Here is a 23,602-nt window from a genome sequence, read left to right as displayed (position 1 = left end):
TTTTCTAAAATAAATAAATAAATTGCTTAATAGCCTATGTCCTTTGGTATCTAATTTAATTATCAGCAATTTGATTTGACATACAGAATTTATACTCTCCTAATATTTGGAACACCCTCCCTCCTTATAAGCTAAGGCTGCAAAATGAAATATGAGTTCCCTAGGCAAATAAATTAGATGAAAATCAATATGAGTAAGATCAAGATATGAAAGATGACATTTAGTAGTCAGAAGCAAATTTGCTTAACCTTATGTTGAAGTTATCAATGAATTACATCATTAGATTTGCAGAAGTGAAAAGGGATGACGTTTATCTTCTTTTAAAATGCATCTTAAGAACATGGTTGACTTACTAGATTGAGGTTAAGTAAACATCCTTAAGGTGTTATGGTATGAAGACTTAAGAGAGATGCTATCCCTGTGCCAAGTCTCTGCATTGTTTTCTTGAAGTTGGATGACTAAGGTGGCTCTCAAACTGGAGTTTGGGAACCATCAATGGTCGTTACACCTGGTCTCCAAAACTATAGTATAAATTAACAGAAGACAATGCTGAGGCATCAGGTATTTGTTTGACATTTCCACTACAGTCATGCCTCATGTTACGTTTGCTTCATGTTACGTTTTTTCAGGTTGCTTCCTACAGCGACCCGGAAGTACCGGAAAGGGTTACTTGTGGGTTTCACCGCTTGCACATGCACACAACCGCCAAATCGCGCCTCACACCTGTGCAGATATGGCGCTTCAGGTTGCAGTGGCGTAGCATGGGTTGTCAGCACCCGGGGCAAGTAATTTGCGCCCCCTAACCCAAGTAGGGACAGGTATCGGCAGAGAGCTGCGAGTGCGAGCGCGCCCCCCCAGATGTTGCGCCCGGTGCGTCCGGCCCCCCTGCACCCCCCACGCTACGCCATTGTCAGGTTGTGGGCTTTTCATGTTGCGAACGGGCCTCCGGAACGGATTCCGTTTGCAACCAGAGGTACCACTGTACAGGTTGAAGAGGAACAGCCACTTTTCTGCATAAATGTTACAATTGGAATAGAAAAACAGCTTGCCTCTTCAACAGTGCAAACTCTTTCGGATAAGTAACATATAATTGGTTGATTCCCCCCACCCTTGATGTAAAATAGAGCTTTTTATTCTTAGTACTTGTGTCTCTGATGGTTTCAGCTATAGGTTTATGTTTCTGTATATATGTTTTTAAGTAATATATGCTACACCATCTGTATTAGTGAGAAACTGAATTCCACACTAAGTCCTCTTTCATAGTCATTGTCTCTTCTTCTGTATCTTTTCAATAGCCATGTGAAGTAGATTTAAAGTTAGAGTTGGTGACTGATCCAAGTGAGGAAGTGAGCACAACATTGATTTATTTATATTTTATAAACAATGAACATTGATTTTAAAATATGAAACTGCACAGGCTAAAGGGCAATATGTGTTTTCTGGTACCTATTTGAATTCATTCATTTTTGGGGGGAAGGGGGATCTGTACCAGGGTCCCCAACCACCTTAATCTAACCTTGAACACAAGAATCTCATTTTATATTGAACAGGGGAACTTTTGAATGTTTCTATTAGAGGCGAATGATTTGGCCTCTGTAATTATCTGCAGAATATATTCAGTCAACTGTAAACAATGTCATTAATGGGAAAAGGGAGGTGGTTTCTGCACAGAGAAACTGAGGGACTGAAAGAAAAGCAACAAATGGTTTTGCAACTAATCATTCATCCAGCTCCAGAGACTGGCCTACTGTGTTTGAGATTCCATACAGAGAGCACAGAAAGATTTTCAAAAACAAAAATGAATGAACAAACTGTGTTTCTGGCTTCTTGAAGCAGCTGCCAGTCTTTTGGTGCTAACTGAATGCTGCTTGTGAAATTTGACTGGGAAAGTGGATTTGATTGTTCTGGTGTGTCTTTCGTGGATTTATTTGTCCATTTTAACGAATATAACTGTGTCCCTTTAAATATTTGTAATCTGATTTTGTCTGCTCAGAAGTTCTTTGGGCACCTCATGCCATGCTTTAATAGGTTCTTTTCATGTGGCTGACAGGTTGAGAAATGGAATTTATTTGTGCTGTTTTCTGTTTCTTCATTTTTGGTTGATGGGAACAGAAAGGTTGCTTTCATCCATTTTCCAAAAATAGCTTTTGATCTATTCCTTTAATGGAGGGGGGGGGTGCAGGGAGGGAGCCTTCTTGATTTTTTTTTTTAAAAAATATGCTTAAGACACATTAACTGAGAAATCAAAGATAGTAGAAATGATCAAGCATCCATAATGTTTATGTAGATGTAGATCAGAGTAAACAGCCACCAGTCATCTTAATTGGCAAAGTGAACTGGACTGTTATGCTTTAATAAGGAGGACAGTGATGGACAGGTATGATTGAGCTAATGTACTTAGTGGGGGGGGTCTAATTTTTTTTTAGAAAAAATGTTTATTCACTGCATGTGCCATTCACTAAATTGGTAACTATGGTACTGGCCTTTGCAGTGATATAAAGGTCTCTTTATTTTCACCTTCACACTAAGAGCATACTGATAATATGTTTGTTTACATAGCAATTACATAGCAATTTTATGCCTATCAGTAAGGCATAAATCTTACCTCTCCACCTTCTGAAATAAACAAATAAGCAAGGAGAAAAGAGAGGAAGGAAGACCTCTAGCTGTAGCTTATTACACTCACTCTGAGCATGGCTGCTTTAAAAGCAATCGGTATAAAATCCTTTTCTTGAATATTATACATTCATATTCCCCCAAAGGTTGACACTTCTCTCTTCTACTTGAACTACTGTGTGATGCTTGATTCAAGGACTCCAACCTCAGTGATAGTGGCTCAGAGATAAGATTCTGCTAGAAAATATGTCACTATCATAGACACATAGAATTATAGAGTTAGAAGGGACTGCAAGGGACACCTAGTACAACCCCTGCAATACAGGCATATTTTGCCCAAGGTGGGGTTCAACCTAGCAACCCTGAGATAAAGAGTCTCATAATCTACCAGTTGAGCTATCTAACAACTGTAAAATGGCCCTAAATACTTTTTTTAAAAAGAAAAAACCTCTGGAAGTTGTTTCCTCCATGAGTATCAGCAGTCGTTGCTTGTGAATTGGCAACAGAAAAAAATTCCAGGCGTCTTAAAGATCAGAAATGGGTTGACAAAAAGAGAAGAAGAAGAAGAAGAAGAAGAAGAAGAAGAAGAAGAAGAAGAAGAAGAAGAAGAAGAGTAGTAGTAGTAGTAGTAGTTTGGATTTGATATCCCGCTTTATCACTACCCGAAGGAGTCTCAAAGCGGCTCACATTCTCCTTTCCCTTCCTCCCCCACAACAAACACTCTGTGAGGTGAGTGGGGCTGAGAGACTTCAGAGAAATGTGACCAGCCCAAGGTCACCCAGCAGCTGCATGTGGAGGAGCGGAGACGAGAACCCAGTTCACCAGATTACGATTCCACCGCTCTTAACCACTACACAACACTGGCTCTCAAGTACTTGAGATGAGCTTTCAAATTATTCTCTGAACCCACAACACAGTCTTTCTGATGAACCTTTGCATGTTTTAGCACTGTAAACCTGCAAGGTGAGTTTATAGACTGGGAAATGTTATGTCAGCTTTTCTGAGAAAGGGACAGAAGTGAATAACAAGCAATGTCTTATTCATGTATCTAACAGTGTAGGAACGACCATTTTAGGGATTGGACTATGCTTACCTGCTGCCAATTTTCCATTGAAAATAGATCTCTTATATAGGATTTCTCTTCTGAATTTTTTCCCATCTTTTTTTTTTTTTTTTTGCAATCCCTGTCCCACTTCACTCAGCCCAATGACACACCTCACCTGGCTCAAGAGGTCCTCTGACTTTCTGAAAATCCCTTTTATGGGCCACAGAGATCAGTAGACAAATCTGTCAATTTCAGTTTCTCTCTCCACCCCTTCCCCTTTGTTTTCTGGTTCTCTACATCCCTGCTTCAGTTTGTGATTAAAATAAAAAGTCCTCGAGAAAATTCATCAGCATTTCTAATATATTCTCTTCTAATATATACATTTTTATGCAACTGCCTAATATCCAATAATGCACATTGTATGCTATTTTCACTGTTATATGTTTATGTATGTATGTATATACATGCACACACACACACACAGCCCTTAATATACACTGCCATATACAATATTCAGTTGAGAACTGCACTGCAAGATTTGTAGAATTGCAATTTTCGAAGGATGGGTCATTTCATTTTGTGTATTGTTTCTGGAAGTGCAGAATAGGTAGGTTGCATTAAAATGTGAACTGAATTTCTCACCCATCAGAGAGCAAGGAAGACTGTAAAAATGCTTGTGCAAGTAGCCTCCTCCTTGTGCAACCTTTTTGCTTAAGCAACATTTGGATCAATCCCACTGTATTATAACAACAATAACAACTTTGCCTGATTTTTTAACTTTTTGAACGTAAAATGGTATGTTGTGTACTATCTCATGTGCCACTGAGCAGAGAGAGCAGCTTATAAACATATAATTTATGAACTGTGATTCATGTAAACATTAAATTATATGCTTTTTGCCTCATGTACAAGGAGCAACCAGTCTGGATGTTAGGTGTGTGTGTGCGCGCACAAACACACACACACACACACACACAAAGGTTAAGCATATACTTTACTGCACTGAGATAGGGAATGGAAATCTCATCACCACCACTACTATAACTCTCTTGTAAATATATATATATATTTCAGTGCACTGGATTTCCTCCTTTGACCTTTCTTGAGCAACTGCTGCTGCTTTAGTTTTTGCCTCACCACATTTTATATGCTGCTCAGTGTTCAGGATTTCTGAATGACAATTTTAGTGCAGTTAGCTTTTCTCCAGTGCGCGGCTTACAAGGTAAGTGTTAAGCATTTCAAAAACCTGTCTATCCTTTTACAAGAAGGCACATTAATGCCAGTATCACAGCAGCCATTTTCTGTTTATTAGACGGGAGGGTAAATATTCAACACAGTTCATGGGGATTTAGTTCACTGACTCCAATTAACATTAATGAGGGTTTGTGAGGTTAAATTCCTGCACATCAAACTGAAAAATTACCCTAGAGTATGAAGAGATGTGTCTTGTGTCTTAAGAGTCTCAAGTTCTTCAGGCTGTGTTTTTTTCAGCAGGGTATGCACAAAATAAGGATGTACATCAAGGATACTTTTTTTTTAAGCCACCAGGTGTACGGCATTGCTGAATGAATATCATCAGCACCAGTAATTGAACTTTATTTCTAATTATGCTTTTCTCCTTTTAATCCTAGCAATGACTTAAAAGCCTCATAGAAATGTAATGATGCGTAATTCATATATTCAGCCTGGAAGGACTAAATATGAGTTCCTAAGAAGGGAAAGCCCAGAGAGTTGTGTGGGCAGGTTTATTCTAATTATGGTTCCAATGTTTAGATGATTAATCCATTAGGTTGTTTTGTTTTCTTTTAAAAATTGAATTGACTGAAAATGTATCCCTATTTGAGTTTCTAAGGCTTTTTAATGCCAGTATCTATAAAAATTGCTAATGGAAACTGACATGCTGTGTAGGAGAACATGCCTCTTCTGTATGACTATGCTTACTGTGGTGACACACGGATGGGTCATATAAAGCTAGCAATGAAAGTTGGAGGGCCTTCCAAAAACACATGGGAAGTGGCACTGGGAACTATGTGAGGAAAAGAATTAACCAGTGATTGACACCCTCAGCCTTCCTCAAGCAAGAGCCTCTGCTGGATTTGTGTCCTATCCTGAACAGCAACCCAAAGTGGGCCCAACCCAAAGTGTGCCTCCTTCCATTTTAGAACTATGTTTCTCAGATGTAGATTTAATCAATTAGTTCAGTGTTTCTGAAAATCCACCAGTGGGCCTTGTTCTGCTTTGAGATGGTTCCCTGTGCCACAGTGTTCCCACTACCTCCTTACTTGCCAACCTTGCTCCTGGCTGGGCCAAAGACTCTTGATTCGACCAAATGCAACACCAGCAACCTTTGCCCAGGAGACAGAGAAGTTAGTGATAAAATAATATGGGGAGTGGAGATAAGGACAATGGGAAAGGAAATTGTGAGTGGTGTGTAAAAAAGTACTTTGGGGGGCATGTGGAGATGGGAAGGGAAAAATAGAAAAGAAAAAGCCTTCCCTGCTTACAGCCTCTGGATAAGCAAATTTTGCCTAAGATGGGAATGCTGAGTCAAAATATCTCCAGATATGTCCAAATCAGCTTGAAGAAAGCCATTGCCACAAGGAAAATGCTGTGACAAGGAATTAAGCTATTTCTATAGATGGATTATATACCAGAAGAAAATGATGTCAGTAATTGCCAGCTGATAATGCCAATATCTGCTTCCCTCTGCCACCATCTTGTGACCGGATCTGGCCCTTATTTATTTCATCAACGTTCAATACTGTTTGATGGAGGGGGGACGGACTTCAAGCATTCACTCTCCTTCATTTTGGATGGCTAGAATGTCCTTGACTGTAATAATGGCTCTGCTTTCCCAGACAGAGAACATGTGTTTGTGTAGAAGCTGCAAACTTTTGTGTAGCTGCCTTATTGTACAAAGGTAAGAATTGCATTCATGACTCCACCTTCCACTACCATGTGCCCCCATATAAAGTTACACATGAGGTAATGTGAGGTAATTGAGATTAAAAAGCTTTCCCATCCCTTCCTTACTTTGTTCAAGCTACTCCTCCACCACTCCTCTTCCCACTGTCTTCTCCTTTTACCACTTCTTCTTTCATAGGCTCGCAATTGCGCTTCTGTATTTCAGCTGACTGTCTTGCTACCCTTTCCCAAAGCTCCCTTTTGTCCTCATATTCATGACATTCAAGCTCCTTGTCCCTTGACCCTATTTCCATCCAGCTTCCTAGCCTTCATCTTAGCTACGGCAAATGTGTCCCCAGGGTTGCATTCTGGCTCAGGAAAATCAGCCCAGAGCCAGCTTTCGCACATGTTAGCCTAGTTCTCTAAACTCATCCCTTGTAAGGAAATAGCCTGTCAGATAAAAGTAAAATAATCAGTTCCTAAGTTTCTGGAAACACCCCCCCCTCCGATTGAGTTCTTTATATTGCCAGTATCCATTTATTTCTGCTAATACAACAGAATTAAACCATCTGAAACTCATAAAAGAAAAGTGTTTATAGATGCGGAATATGTCACATTTCTCTGTGCCGTTCTGCAGGAATGCTGTAACAGAAGGGTAGGATTTAACTTACTATGTCTACTATAGTTTGTCAGTGAAATGGGAAGAGAAGTGCATATATAGGCTGTTTACATGCAAAGTGGATAGCTAAATGTAAGCCAGGCAGCTAATCAAACATCTTTAAAGCCTGCATTTTATCTGATTGAGTCAACATTCATACCAGTGAGTCTGGCAGGTGAAAATTAGGGAGAATAGCTAGCTATCCCAAGAAAATTGCTTTTTCAATTCCCCATAAATTGTTGTGATCTAGAACAGTATTATAGCTAAACATCCAAGCTGAATGTAAAAGAGACTTTCTGGTTTTGAAAGAGGAAAAGGAAAGAAACTAGAGACAAGTGTAAGACTACCCTCACGAAATTGTTCTACACAATGACACATATGAAATAATTAATTAACACACACACACCCTTGCTAAAGCAGTCATGTGATATGAATTGTTTCCTTTTTAAACAGCATTTATGTTGCGATGCACACAAGCAAATTCTTATGCAGTTCTGCTCCTAATCTGTTTTAGCAGTCATGCATTAATTAACGCCTGAACCCTAATGCATCTTGAAGTTCCATCTATAAATACGCTTTCGGTCAGATGGCTGGACTGGCATCGACAATTATTGTCACTTTCCACACCTCAAAACAATAATACAACCCAGAACAACCTTTGGAAAGGCTACATTCCTTATAAAGAGAGAGCACTGGAAACTTCCAGTGCTCCCCCCCCCCGTCTAATAGCTGTCTAATATTTACAGGTTTAGCATGAGGCATTGGCGGCAGTAATAAACAGTGCCAGTAGTTAAAGCACTATCAGTTTCCCCAAGCATCAGTACACAGTGATAAACTCTTTTAGCCTAAGAGCTACTTTCAACGGTTTCTTCCACTTTACAGGTGGTTTATGTCCACCAGCTTATAGCCACCAACTACCAAAGCTCATTATACCCCTTTGTATGGCACCCTCATTATATACCTTTAAGTGCCAGGTGAACACATTCCTCTTCAACCAGGCCCTTTTAACATCTTATACCCCTTTTAAATGTGTTTGTGGGAGGGGGCTATTGGTTCATGCATTTATTTTTTGTTCTCTGACACTTTTGATAAGACTAAAAGTCAGAAAGTCAGAAACAAGAGCCCAATGTGTGAATCAGATTGTTCTGTTCTGAAATAAAGCTTGTATTTTGCTTTTTGTAGTTTTTTTATCTTGTATTTTAATATTTGAACCACCTCGAGATCTGCAGATGAACAGCGGTATACAACTTTAATAAATAAAAATGATAAATAATAATTAAATGGAATTCGCTCTCTACAAAAGCTTTAAGAGATGAGTTCTTTGCATGGTCATTTAAACAGTAAAATGTTTAGGCCTAGAAGTGTCTGTTAATTAGGGATAAGAGATGCAAAAGAGGTGTATTTGCTCTGTAGAAGTATTTGTACAGAAAGGATCCCTTCTCCTTGGCCAACTCTGGAGTGGACTGCAGAAGGTAGACTGGATTCTATAGTTCTTTCCAATATTGTTTAGAACTCTCCAGGTGCACCTAGCTCAGACTCTAACATAGGCCAGGAAAATCCCAAGCTACCATGCCCTGTCGCGGACACACACAAATTCCTGAAGGTACGTCCTCCGGGACCAGGCCCTCTACTCATTCATGCATCAGGCCGCCCCATGACCCATTGCCAATTTGTCTCAATATTGCGTAAGGCCATCCATGCTTGTGGAGGCGACCCGGCACAATTTTCCGGGCATTCCTTTCGTATCGGTGCAGCAACCATGGCAGCTCCAAGCGGCCGCCCGGCAGAATACATTAAAACAATGGGGTGGTGGCGTTCTGTTGCCTTCAAAGGCTACATTAGATACAACCAGCAGGCACTGACAGATACCATATAATCCTTTCTTTCAGGCTCAACCCCCAAACATGTGTGGATCTTCGGCCACAGCATAGTGCATTGGGCGGCCGTCCATGCCACCACTGGTCCAGACGGAGAACATCTGGGTCTGCAGCCAAAGATCTCCATTTCCTGGTTCGGACAACGTGGAATGCGATGGGATGCCCTGCTCCCTCGGTTGCATCACGAACTTGCGTTCCGCCACCCGCCAAACGCGGTTGTGCTCCACCTCGGCGAAAATGACTTGGTCGTGCGTAAAAGCATAATTCTGATCAAAACAGCGATCGCAGACCTGGAAAGCGTACACGCCACTCACTCCAGTATCATGATTTTCTGGTCCGAACTTCTGCCATGCTTGCATTGGCGTGGCAACATCAAACCCACTAGACTTAATTACACTGTCGAAAAAATCAATAGGGCAGTGCGCTCTGCAACCACTCGCATAGGAGGTCGGGTCGTGAAACACCCCAACATTAAAGTTTACATGAAGGAGCTATTTCAGCCCAATGGCGTGCACCTATCGGACCTTGGTAACGAGCATTGGCTGAGCGACATCAGGCATGCCCTGATTGACTGGTTGGAGGATGGCAAAGAGGCTTTTCAGATGTAGGTAGTCTTGGCAGCGAGACCGCAATCTTTGCGGTCTCGGGTGACAGTATCAGGCCTTGGGCGGAATCCTTTAGTCGTCCTTCCTCTTTGCGGCGGTGATACCAGGGTTCCCCGTTAAAGGGGTTTCTGAAGGGAGGCTTTGACCGTACGCCGAAAGGTCATCATTGCTCTCCCCTGCGGCGGCGGCGTAACGGGGGCGGCTATCTCTGCTTGAACATATGTTCTCCAGAGCCGGCCCATCCCCCCACACACACTGGATAACCCTGAAGCTCCCTAGGTCCCCGGCTGGGGACTGGGGAGGGAGAACGCCCAATGCCTGAGCCAAGGTCTACCCACATTTGAAATTTAATAAAGTTGTGGCCAATTTAATCCCATAGCACATTGTCTTGAGTCGTTATTCCACATGACGGGGGGGACCGCTCGGGATCTGGGGACTCCGCCTATCCACGCAAAGGATCCCTTCTCCTTGGCCAACTCTGGAGTGGACTGCAGAAGGTAGACTGGATTCTATAGTTCTTTCCAATATTGTTCAGAACTCTCCAGGTGCACCTAGCTCAGACTCTAACATAGGCCAGGAAAATCCCAAGCCACCCAGAATACCATGTTGCACACTCTGAACCTCCAGTACTGATAGGAGAGCATCAGGTTGCAAAAGTTTGATCTAGGTCAATTACTTATGCGGGGGAAAACACCTGATGGTTAGAGGCCCAGGGGCAGATCCAAAAACAAGGTCTCCCTTCTGCACATATGGATATACCAGGAAACTAGAACTGGGGCTGGTGTGTTTTATTCACTAATGAATAAAATGAAAAGTCTAGTTTTTATCACATAATCTACTATCTTCTAAATTTGCAGCCTTTCAATTAAATCATATTTCTTCAACAACAAAAGCAACAACCACATTTGCAAGCACTAGCCTATGCATGTTTACTCAGAGGTAAATCTGATAACATTTCGTCCCACCTGCCTAAGCTATAAGCACACAGAACTTCAAGAGGATAAATTTATACACAATACATACAGACTAGGAGGCAATACCAGTAGGAATTGTTTCTGTTAACCTCCCACTATCAGATGAAAATAGGGACGTGCCATTCCATAATGATAGTGGTTCGAATCCCCATGACAGGGTGAGTGCCCATTGCTCTGTCCCAGCTCCTGCTAACCTAGCACTTTGAAAGCATGCCAGTGCAAGTAGATATATAGGTACCGCTGTGGTGGGAAGGTAAACGGTGTTTCGTGCGCTCTGGTTTCAATCACGGTCTTCCGTTGTGCCAGAAGCGGTTTAGTCCTGCTGGCCACATGACCCAGAAAGTTGTCTGTGGACAAACGCCAGCTCCCTCGGCCTGAAAGCGAGATGAGCATCGCACCCCATAGTCACCTTTGACTGGACTTAACCATCCAGGGATCCTTTACCCCTTTTTATCTTTTTACCTAAACTCCAAACATATTACTGGGTTGCCCTAGACACTCTGGCCAACTTCCAACTCATATAAAAACATAATAAAACATTAAACATTTTTTAAAAAAATAAAAAAATCCCTATACAGGATTGTCTTCAGATGGCTTGGAGGTTGCATAACTCCATACCCTCCAACATTTCTCCACTGAAAATAGGGACATCCTAAGAAAAAGTGGGTCATTCCGGGATCAAATCAGAAACCGGGATGGATTCTCTAAATCCACGTCCCTGGAAAATAGGAACACTTGGAGGGTCTGTCAGTGCCTTCTTTTGCTGTGCTGCCATCTTCTTCACCTACCAGACCAGTTGGAAGCAAAGGGAGAGCACAGAGCAAGTGGAGAAAGTGGGACATATGGGTGGGCTTGTTAAAAGACTGGGGCAATCTATAATGGTGCAATCTTTGTTTATGGGCTCCTCGAAACTTTAAGAACTCTAATCCTAAACTGAAGACAAGGAGAGGAAACCAAAAGTATCAATGTATATTTTTCAATCATTTCCATTTCAGAGAGCTTTTTTGAAAGCAGGCAAAGGAAGGAAACAACAACACTGCACATAAATAAAAGCTCTTTATATTACAAAAGCCAACTGGCTCCTCAATAAGTGCCTATGGCTTTACAAGTTAGCAAAAGGGGGATCTCTTTAAAGCTATCATGCAAATGGCAGGAAAAAGTAATCTTCGCACTGCTATTGAATTTACCCTTGGAGTTTCCTTAGAAACAATGCTGCGGGTTCTCATCTATGCTGAATTGCTGTAATATGCTGCTGGTAATTAGATATTGATTAAACCTGTCAATGGATATACTTCCTAGTGTCCTTCTCCCTGCCCTGAGAAATATGTCAAGTCAGAATTAATTTTGGAACCAGCTCCAAAGATACATTTTACTCAAATAGGGTCTGTTAACAAAAGAGAAATACCTCAATTAGAAATCAAATTTGGTGGGTAGAACTTCTCACAGTAAAGTTAGGTTAGCAAGAAACTTATTATCTCTTGCTCATTGCAAGGTGTCATTTTACATTATTACTCAATATTTATCCTTGCTCACCGGAACATTCAGTGTTGTTGCCTAGCAGAGCCAGCCATCTTAGAAAGAGACTCCAGGCACTTCAGGTAAACTCAACCATGAACAACTTTATTTCAGTCTGACAGGAAGCCCACACTAGCTTCCTCCTCCCACTGATAAAGGAGTTAAAACCAATAATAATATTATTGCAAGAAACACATAAGACAAAAGAATCTGATGGATTTTTGAACAGCACAATGTGGGGCAATAAATTCTTTGGTCCAACATTGAATAAAACAGGAAAAGTGTGGCGGTTCAAATGGATATTCAGATGTAAACTTAGACCCGAGTAAGATTTTAAAAGACAATGGAAATCTATTTTTGTAGAGACTCTGTAGGATAATAACAGGAAAATCTCCCTGGCTTCAATATACATCCCTAAAGTGGGGTAACTGGACTTCATACAGAAGTTTTTTGGAAGAAAAAAGCTTCTGGAAATTTAGGGCCAAATTTAGACTAGAAAGTAAATTAAATAAAAAAACTTCCAGCCCATTCCCAATGGTACCTGAAAAAAGCACTTAGAACTCCCCAACGTCTCCTGGTTACTATGGTACCAGGTACATTAATATGGCAAAAGCATTTTCAGGCTCAGGGAACTAGAAATCAATCTGAAATGTTTTATTTCTGTATTTTATTTTAGATTCAGAGGATAAAAAAGTTTGATATCTAAACTATGTGTGATTTTGATCCACATATGGATATGAGAACTAAAAACACTCTGACAAATATGGGAAATAAACTTGAAAATCACCGTAGATAAAGACAGATGGAACACTTATGGGATAAATTCCCTTATAAAGCCATTTCAGCAAGATTTAGCAAAGTGACCATTAAATTTATTCATAAATTGTCCTCACCTGCTTGTTGTAGGAGATGCCGGAAATATGTGAAGGTGGCAAATTTGGGAGAATCTATTTTCCTGGATATATTTTAACCGTGTTTAAACCTGTTAAGCAGTGTTAAAGGTAAAGGTAAAGGTACCCCTGCCCGTACGGGCCAGTCTTGCCAGACTCTGGGGTTGTGCGCCCATCTCACTCAAGAGGCCAGGGGCCAGCGCTGTCCGAAGACACTTCCGGGTCACGTGGCCAGCGTGACATCGCTGCTCTGGCAAGCCAGAGCTGCACACGGAAACGCCGTTTATCTTCCCGCTAGAAAGCGGTCCCTATTTATCTACTTGCACCCGAGGGTGCTTTCGAACTGCTAGGTTGGCAGGCGCTGGGACCGAACAACGGGAGCGCACCCCGCCGCGGGGATTCGAACCGCCAACCTTTCGATCGGCAAGCCCTAGGCACTGAGGCTTTAACCCACAGCGCCACCCGCGTCCCTGTTAAGCAGTGTTACAATTCTGTTAAAACTTCCAAACGTGGCTTTTCATTATTTCTGAAGGCGAAAATTCAAGCTTCGTATACAAAGACCTAATCAGGCATCTTGTGGTAGCTGTAACAATGTTGATTCCAAGGGGATAGAAAGATGCTAAGGTATTAACTCGAAACAATTGGAACAATGTAGTTCTGGAGACTACACTTCTTGAAAAATTCACACAAAGTTTGCAAGTAACTAGAGGTCAAAAAAGAGAAACTTGCCACTGACCGGTGGTTGCTTCTCCAATATATGAAACAAAGATTTTAATGGCAGGCTGGTTCCTGCTGCATTCCACTTTATATGGTAGCAGTTATTATAAGGTTTAATTGTTTCAGAGCACAGACTGTTATTACCCTGAAGTTCTTAATGTCATCCTGATGTATTTTGCCAGATTTCTCCCTCTGTAATTGGGGGGGGGGTGTTTGGGAGCATCAGCGGGGGTTGAAATGTATAACTAAAAGCAATTAAAATATTTAAATAAAAAAAAAGTAATGCTGCATACACAACAAGCCATTTATAGCACAAAAATGCAGTTTTTATCAATCTGGGATAGAGCCAGCTACATTCAGCATGCTGCTTTCAACACAGCTTCATTCTGCTGCCCACAAGGGTGGGTATGTACATGATGTGTGTTTCAAAACACTCCTTGATTAGTTCATCATTGCCCTTGTGTCCCATGCTGCAAGTGAATGAAGAAGAAAGTGGCGATTGCAATCTTGCTATGCACCCACACAATGTCATTGGGCGGGTGTGGATACACTTCCCATTGCTGGTACCTCCTACATTTCCTTCTGTTTTCAATTGGACACTAAGGGAACCAATCAGCAATGAGTTCTTAATTGTGGAATGAAACCAGATTCTCAAGAAGTGCTTTCCAGCAGCAAGAAGTATACAGTAGATCTAGATTGTTTGCAAACAGGGGGGGGGGGAGACACCAAATACCCAGTGTCCAGTGATTCAAAAATATGCATCCTATATCAGTTCCAGTGTTGTTATTGTTTATTTTTTTGTGACTCGTTAGTCTGGAGAGAGCACTAAACTACAAGCTTGGGTTGCGAAGCCAAACTATTACTTAACTCAGCATGACACAGCAGCACAGTGAACCAAAAGGAGTGAAGTTCATTTGCATTGAGCAATGGTTTGGCAGAGTGTGATGTGTGAATGGGGCCATGCTTCCTTGTGCCTTATAAACATGTCACTTTACTTCATTCAAGTACAGTGCTGTAGATAACTGCATGTAAATAAGAACTGGCTTTTATTACCAAGCACCAGATGTGTTTGTCTGGGCTATTTAGTTAGCACTCAGCAGTAGCAATCAACATTTAAACTGCTAGTACAACAGTTATCATAGACCACATGTTCTGTTTTAGCTCTACTCTTTCATTATGCTGATTGGAGGCCAGACCTGAGCTGTAACTTATCAACATTGCCAGAATAAAGGTAGCATGTCATAGACAAGTGCTCTGGAAAATTGCTGGTGCTATAATCTGTATTGCTGTAGTTCTTATGCCCTTTGGGTGGTTTCACAGCAGTGCCATTAACTTCCATGCTGGAGATGAATAAAAATGTTTTCCTCTCCTGGGAAAATCTAATACACAAATCCTTTCTCTACCCATCAGTGCTCCCAAATGACTGAAGTATCCCTATTTTGAGTTGTGTTTTCACATGCAATCTCTGCATTTTGATCTTGTATATGTAGCTGATGTATTTAATCCTTTGGTAAGAAAATGATGTGCAACAGAAGTCTAAGACTTTAGATTAGATACATAGAATTAGAATGCTTAAGACTAAAGGACCTCAGGCTTTTCTTCTGAGATTAAGGCACAAAGACTCCATCAAAATACACACAAGCCTATCACTATCACGCTTGATGAGCATCCTAGACAGCTCCTAGTCTTGTGCTATGAAAAACAAACAAAACTTAAACCACACAAAGCATGGTAATATATACAACAGGGGATATTGGCTACGGCCAATGAGATATGTGGCATGGATGCAAGACTTTCATTATTTAATGCAAGTCAGAAGAAAAGACGTATTCTTGTGTACTTCTGCACCACCAGTCCAATATCAGTGAGACTTACTCTTAGGAGAATGTGGGTAGGATTGCACTGTAAGTGGTAGTAGCAAAGGGTAAGCCCCTCAACCCATCACTACACAAAGGTAGAAGCAAGTGGTATTAAACCCTATTTGATTTTTCATCACAAACCCCCTCCTATAGAATACTTTGGGGAAATTGAGATATTATATTTTATTTTAGCTCTACTCATGTTCTTAATTGGTTGCTGATGAGGCTAGGCACACTGTCCCTGTTCTCCCAACAAACCTTCCCACACTGAACTTAAAGGTCTATAGGGTTTAGTTGAGCTCAGCTAAACAGGGTTGCAGTTGTCTGTGTGATCAGGAACCAGGATTTCCAATTATAGGATAGCTTGTAATTAAGTTGAGCTGTCTGTGCTTATAATCCTCCTTCACATTGTCCCTCTCAATGTGGGAAGGTGAAGCTGAAGCTTCTACCTATAGATATGCATGCTTTAGAGATGTTGGAGGAATGCATTGAAAATCCTTCACCTGCCAGTTTGACCCTCATCAAACTTTTGCTACACACACACACACACACACACACACACACACACACACAAAAACACCATCCCCACATGTTATCAAAACACACAATGTCTAAAATCAGTACCAATAAAATCCGTAGAACAGGTGTTCATTACCCCCATGTTTCCCAAATCTACCTTATTTCAGAAAAATAAATAACAGCAAGCATGAGTGTGATGCATAAATATATGTGAATTCTTTGAAAGTGTTTTAGCTTACTTTAAAAGACATTTTGGCAGTGGCGTAATAAGTATCAGGACACATTGCTAATTGATTGATTTCTCTTTCTTTCTTTCTTTCTTTCTTTCTTTCTTTCTTTCTTTCTTTCTTTCTTTCTTTCTTTCTTTCTTTCTTTCTTTCCTTTACATAATAGGTTTCAGATGGATGAACCAATGGAGGCACAACAATAACCCATGATGGGCTTCTTCCTAAAATGTCTATGATTTTTAGAGTAATTGAGGCAAATTCTTTAAATGGATTTACAGAATGTAGAAGATGTATGTATCCAGTCTGCGGTCTGTAATTAGCTACTAGGTAGCGTTCAGTATCTGTAAGCAATCTAATTGAGAACAAGGGGACTGATTAAAACCACACTCTTTCATTTGCTGAGTATCATCATCTTATGAAAAACAGATTTTCTGCTTTCTCTACTGCTTTAGAGTAGTGAGTAACATTTCATAGTGAATCTCTTTCATTTTTAGAGGAAAAGCCCCAGACCTGTGACTACTTTTTTCCAGCACTTTAAAGATGTATATTAAAAGTGGATGGGCTGTTCCCTTTCATAGCTATTTCTGTTTCATTGGAAGTAAAATTAAAAAGAAACAAGGAGTCCAAAACTGGCACACCACAACATAGCCTTGAGTAGGTTACTCATCCTCTTCTAAGACAGAAAGGAACAAATCAACCACAATAAGCAATTATAAAAGTAATGAATACATTTGGGATAAAATAGTGAAATACGAAGGGGGGAAAATACCTATGAAGATGTTTGCTTGTTTATAAATGCAAGCCCAAATTATACAATAAATATGCAAGAAGTAATAAAATCACATGCAACCCCCCCAACAACAATAAAGCATAAAATGATCCAACTTTTATTATTATTATTATTATTATTATTATTATTATTATTATTATTATTATTATAATACCCCACCCATCTGGCTGGGTTTCCCAACTGAATATTAAAAACACAATACAGCATTAAACATTAAAAACTCCCCTAAAGCCTTCAGATGTCTTTAAAAAGTGAGATAGTTGCTTATTTCCTTGATATCTGATGGGAGGCAGTTCCACAGGGTGGGTGCCACTACCAAGAAAGCCCTCTGCCTTATATTGAGTGGCATCATAAGGCCAGAAAAACAGAACTGAAGTAGTGCCACACTTTAAAACAACACCAACCAATTAACAGTTTGAGAACATCAAAGCGCTTTGGGAAAGACAAATACTTTCCTAACCCTTCTATATTCCAATGGCTTCCTGCCTCTTCAAACCATTTCCTCTAAGAAATGTTGCATTGATCTCATGTTATTTATTTGGTGTGGGGGAAGCTTCTCTCCAAAATGATCCTGGTCAAATGGATTTTATATTTGGCCTACTCCATACTGTACTACAGATTTGGAGAAGCTACTGGTGGAAGCTGGACAATTAGGTTGGCTGGCTTTTGGTCACTTAGCAGGTGTATGTGTAAAATTTCCCACACACAGTCTCATTTTCCACATGTTCTAATGCTCATAAGTTGCATTCCGTCAAGTGACCTCATCTTATCCCATATCATGTGTCTTGCCTCTTAAATAAAGATCTGGTCTCCTAATGTGAAAGAACAATGAACAAATGAAAAGGAGGAGTAATATGTCTATTTAACATACTTTTTATGATTCTAAGAAAATTAATTGTCAGTTATTAATTGCATACACATACATACGTGCACATCCTGTGGCCATCATAGATATTTTTCTTGCCTTACCTGCTTTCACCCTTCTCTTCCCTCTTGCCCTTTCTTTCCTTTCCTTGCTTCGCTGTAGAGTACAAAAAGAAAAAAAGGACCCTCTCCCCCACTAGTAAATAAATTATGAATAAAATACCATTTATTTTTAAATACCAGAAGGCCTGTGCAGCTCAACTGTAATCCTGCCCTGCTGCAAAGACTTTTGCTTAATGTATTTCTGCAGGACACCAGCATGTAAGTGATAAATTGGAAAAGTTTCAAGGGACTATTGACAGTCGCTTGTGGGTGGTTTTCACACTGCTACGGTGCTGTACCTGTTTAATTTAATGGATACATCTGTTCCTTATTGGCTTATAAATTTCAAAGTCACTCTAATGTCAAACTTAGATGCAGGTTGTGTTGTAATATGACTGTGCATGACAGGTTTATGCACTGTAGCAACAGAGTTCATTTTTTCTTACTGCCCAAGGGAAGATGATGGATGCCAACAACCTCTCCATACAGTGACAGATTCTAAAATACATCAGTCATTCAGTAGTTAACCCTATTCAGAGTGTTCCTTGCCATTTCAAGTGTAACCATCCAAAGGATCACTTATATTCAGTGTGGTTTTGATGATAAACGTAAGAGACGGCATCTTTTAAAAACCATCATTTTCTTTTCGCGTATCTTCACATAATGGAACGACCTCAATTTATAAAATAAAAATATGCAAAATTTATATACAGTAGGCCTGTAACTTATGTGGGGGTTATGTTCAGGGGATCATGCCTAAATTCAAAACTGGGTACAGTGGTACCTCGGGTTACAGACACTTCAGGTTACAGACGCTTCAGATTACAGACTCTGATAACCCAGAAATAGTACCTTGGGTTAAGAACTTTGCTTCAGGATGAGAACAGAAATTGTGCTGCGGCGGTGCGGCAGCAGCAGGAGGCCCCATTAGCTAAAGTGGTACCTGAGGTTAAGAAAAGTTCCAGGTTAAGAACGGACCTTCAGAATGAATTAAGTTCTTAACCTGAGGTACCACTGTATAGTCAAAACCCATTTGGTTCAATGGTGGTTGGGATTGCCAAAGTCATTTTTCCTGGAATCCCACCCCATTTCCATTTTTTAAAATGTATTTTTTTTATTCTATTTTTTGCCATGTGTAAAGCTGAATGCGCAGAATTTAAATGCACACATTTGCGGGCTTACTGTACAAAACAAAAGAGCTATAAGCACTTTACAACACACCATATATATAATATTCATTAAAATATCAATAAAAATAAAATCAACATGAAAAAATATGAAATAAAATCGATCAAAAATTGCATGTCTTACTAGGCTTGCTGGAACAAGGCACCAAAGCACCAAAGACAATACAGTGAAGGACCTGCCTATTATCAATGGGCAGGGAGTTCTGAACTATAGGTCCTACCAGACTAAATGATCAAGTTGTTGCAAGTGTGGAGCAAACAATTGGACCAAATGACCCTTGTGGTCCCTTCCAATTCTATGATTCCATATGACACTTTAAAAATGGCCAGTTCCACAAATATAAGCAAGTCTAATGGGCACATCTTTCTGGCCACAAATTTAGTATTACAAAGTTCTTCTTCCTGTTAATGAGCTTTATTCAGTGCAGGACATTAGTCAATGAAAGAGAACAGCATCAGTGTTTTGGATGGAGCATATTAGAGGAGCCATATGTTTGGCCCTCAAGAACTTACCATTCACCTGGCAATCTATGGATAAGGCACTGCCCAATTACAGGCATCCTAGCCCTACACGATATATGGTGCATGGACTTAACAAAAGTTGCTAGCATTGTCAGGAGCTGTCCTACTCGCGAGTAGGACCCTGGCAGAGATACATGCTCAACTGGCATGTTCTGGTCGATCATTCGGGAGCTTCAAAAGCTTTCTTCAACCCGGACATCACAGCGACTGATGCCAACAGACATCAGCACACTTAGGGATCTCAGAATCTTCACAGCTTGCATAACAGAACTCAGTAGCTCATTATTTGGCTAATCTACTTTGATTTACATATAAACACTCAGCATTCTGACTTAGCTCCTTCCTTTTTCTCATCAGACAGCAAAGAGAAAGAACAATGGACAATAATTGAACTTCATGGAACACAGTAATACAAACATCCTGCCTCCGTCACTTCCCTCTCTGTGGAATGAAAACATACACTGTCATGTGATAGACAACAATCCCATGACTGCAAGCACGGGGAATGAATCTTCAACAGGCATTACATTTTTTAACAAATAAAAAGCAAACTATTTTTTTTTTGAGGCACTAAAGACTATCACATTCATCTTGCAGTATATGGTAGGTTACATAGATAACAGCCTACATCCCCCAATGCATGGCTGCGACACATTAATAAATTTCATGCATCTAATTAAATAGATAGCTGCCTATATGAAAGGATATACTACAGTGGGATTTCTTCTGCATTTTTTATTTTTAGTTTTTAAGGTTCTATACTCACTCACTTGGGATTAAGCATCATGGAACTCAATAGCACTTATTTCTGAATATCTGTTATAGGATTACAGTGGTACCTTGGTTTAAGAACAGTCCAGTTTAAGAACAATTTGGTTTACAAACTCGGCAAAACCAGAAATAGTGTCTTGGTTTGAGATCTTTACCTCGGTCTAATAATGGAATCCAAATGGTGGAAGGGCACCAACAGCAGGAGGTCTCATTAGGGAAAGTGCACTTCGGTTTAAGAACAGTTTTGGTTTAAGAATGGACTGCCGGAATGGATTAAGTTCATAAACCGAGGCACCACAGTACACTGTAATGCAGCAATTGCTTTTGGATGCAATGCATCCTTTTCACTGCAGAGTAGCACGTATTTATAGGTGGGGGGGGGGGTGGAATCTGCAGAAATTTAAGATAAATTTCATGTTGCTGTTTCTAATACAGTACTTCCCAACTGCTCAGAGTTATTGATTAGCCTCTGGTTACAATGGTTTGTAAACATCAAGGAAATGTAGAGGATTGATTTTTCTCTATGAAATGCATCAGCTGGTGAGCGCAGATCCTGAAAATTTCAAGAGTCTCTTTATCAAGCTGCAGGCACTTCGAAGTGTTTTCATTCAAAGAGTGCTAGTAGAGTAAACCTTTAAAAAAAGACAAAAAAAACCCCCAAAAGCCCCTTTTCAGTTTTTGCCCCAGGATCATGACAAAATGTAATGAACGGTGTGGATGTGAAGCCAAAACAATGACTAGGAAAAGAACTTGAAAGGTCTCTTGTGTCTACTCATTTCCCCTGCATATTCTCTAATTTCCTTATGGGTGTGGTAAAGGGTCACACAATCTAAGTTAATTATATGGACTCTTACATTACTTGGCCGCACCCATTCATATCCTTGCCTTCCTCCAAGGAGGCCAAGGCAGCAAAATTGTCACTACTAAAACAACACAATTAACCCTTCTAAAAACGGTTTAGAAAAAATGCAATTGCTTACCCTCAAACTAATGATGTCAGGGTTGCTGGAGACTGGACTTTCAACCTTCAAATGCTTGGGGAAACAGGCGTTTAGATTTTTCCATAAATGTTAACAGTGAGAGAGACTGACACACCTCACAAGGGAGAGCATTCCTCAAATGGGGAGCCACCACCAGTAAAATACAAATATTTAGTGATAATGGTGGAAGGTGAATCAGCTGTGGTTAAATATTAAAGGGAGGTAACTTTTTACCCCTGGATTTATATCTGAGATCCTTTAATCGGAGATATATGTGGAACTGATCTTGGGGCCTCAATGATATATATGTGCAACATATTGCTTTACCATTGAACTATTGCTCCCTTCTGACTCTTTAAGAACTCATAGATGAAATTTGGTAAGCCTAAGCATATTTGATTTTAAACATAATCAGATGTTAAAGAGTTGAGATACTGTAAATCCTATCCTGTCCTTTACTGAATTATATTGGTTATATTAAGAAAATACAGATTTCACCTTAATATAGCCTCATGGTATATAGTTTTCACATATATGATTTGACTTGTCTGACCTATAAGTCAAACCCAAGAGACAGAAGCAAAGTGAAGGTTTCATTTTAATGATTTTGCAGTTTGAAAATGAGACTGACTGGATAACACTGCCTGTCTCATTAAAAATCTTGCAATGTAAACAATTTCACACAGCTTGTAAACTGTGGGTTGGAATGTTGTTGTTTTTTGAGGTGATTTAAAAATAAGACCCAGTTTATAGCCTTTGGTTTATCTTTTGCAGAATTGCAATTGCATAGCACAGATTTCATCCCCGACCAAATCCTGCAGTGTCAGATGAGCATCTTACAAACACCCTAATGATTTAGTTGAAAAGCTCCCTGCTCTACAAGCTCAGCCACATCCAATCACCAACTCTGATCAAACATGCAGGTTTCAATACGCCTGACATAGACCTTGATTTCCCAGGTGACAATAGAGACACCACAAGATTTCAAATCCACAGCCATCAACATTCTAGAACTGCATGGGAATAAGCAAGTGGGTTTCCTTGCCAAAGACTCATGAATACTTCAGAGAAAAGAGTAAAAGTAGTCCCTCTTTCTTTCTCCTAGAGAAACTTGAGCAAAACGGCTTGAAATAAAATGTCAAAGGCAGAAATTTTCATCATATCACTCTGCTATGGAGTAAATAAAAAGTGTATCTCCACTGGGTGTATAAGCTAATCACAAACAATTGGGCTTGTAATCAAAAGGCTTCATTTTCAATTCATCAGATACCTTCATCCAAGCAAATCTCCTTTTAGCAAGCTCAAGACACATGCAGATTCATATTGAGCCCAGCAGTAATTCATGTTTTAATAGCAATTCATACAATATGCTCTCATCAACAATGCCAAAATACATTTGCCAAAGGTGTTCAAATAAAAGTGAAGAAAAGAAGCATGGGTTATTTTTCTAGAGACCATACGCTTTTAATATTAAAACAAAGGCTTTTTTCAGGACACGTTCCCTTATAATGGAGTATTTGCAGTGCTTGGGGATGCCTTATATTTTGCTTCAACGTTTACAAGAAAAAAATAGCCTTGTGCTATATAATTTCCATTTCAGCCTTCTAGCTCTTTGCTCATATTGTGAGGCACATGTTGCTTTTATTTCTGAAGACCCTTAGTGATTTGTCTCATGGGATTAGTTGTCCACAGAAACTCTGAACCGTGCCAATGGATATTTACACCTCCTCAAACTGTTGCTGATTGTCTCTCTATTTGCTTGAGTAGCAGTTTGCACATCCAGCTGCTAGTCTTGGAAAGTTCGGCACTAATAGCACACAGTACTATTTAGTCCTATACAAAGGCTGTAGAGAGGTGAAACTAGCAAGCTGCAGGTTTTGTCCTCGGAGGCCAAAGAAGCCTCTTCATAGGGATGAAAATTGACATTACATTTGACTCTTCCATCAGCTTCACCTCAGCAGCTTGGGCCCTGGTAACTGT

Source organism: Podarcis melisellensis (assembly GCF_964234715.1).
Source record: "Podarcis melisellensis genome assembly, chromosome: 4".
Classification (NCBI taxonomy): domain Eukaryota; kingdom Metazoa; phylum Chordata; class Lepidosauria; order Squamata; family Lacertidae; genus Podarcis; species Podarcis melisellensis.
This window is presented reverse-complemented; position numbering follows the sequence as displayed.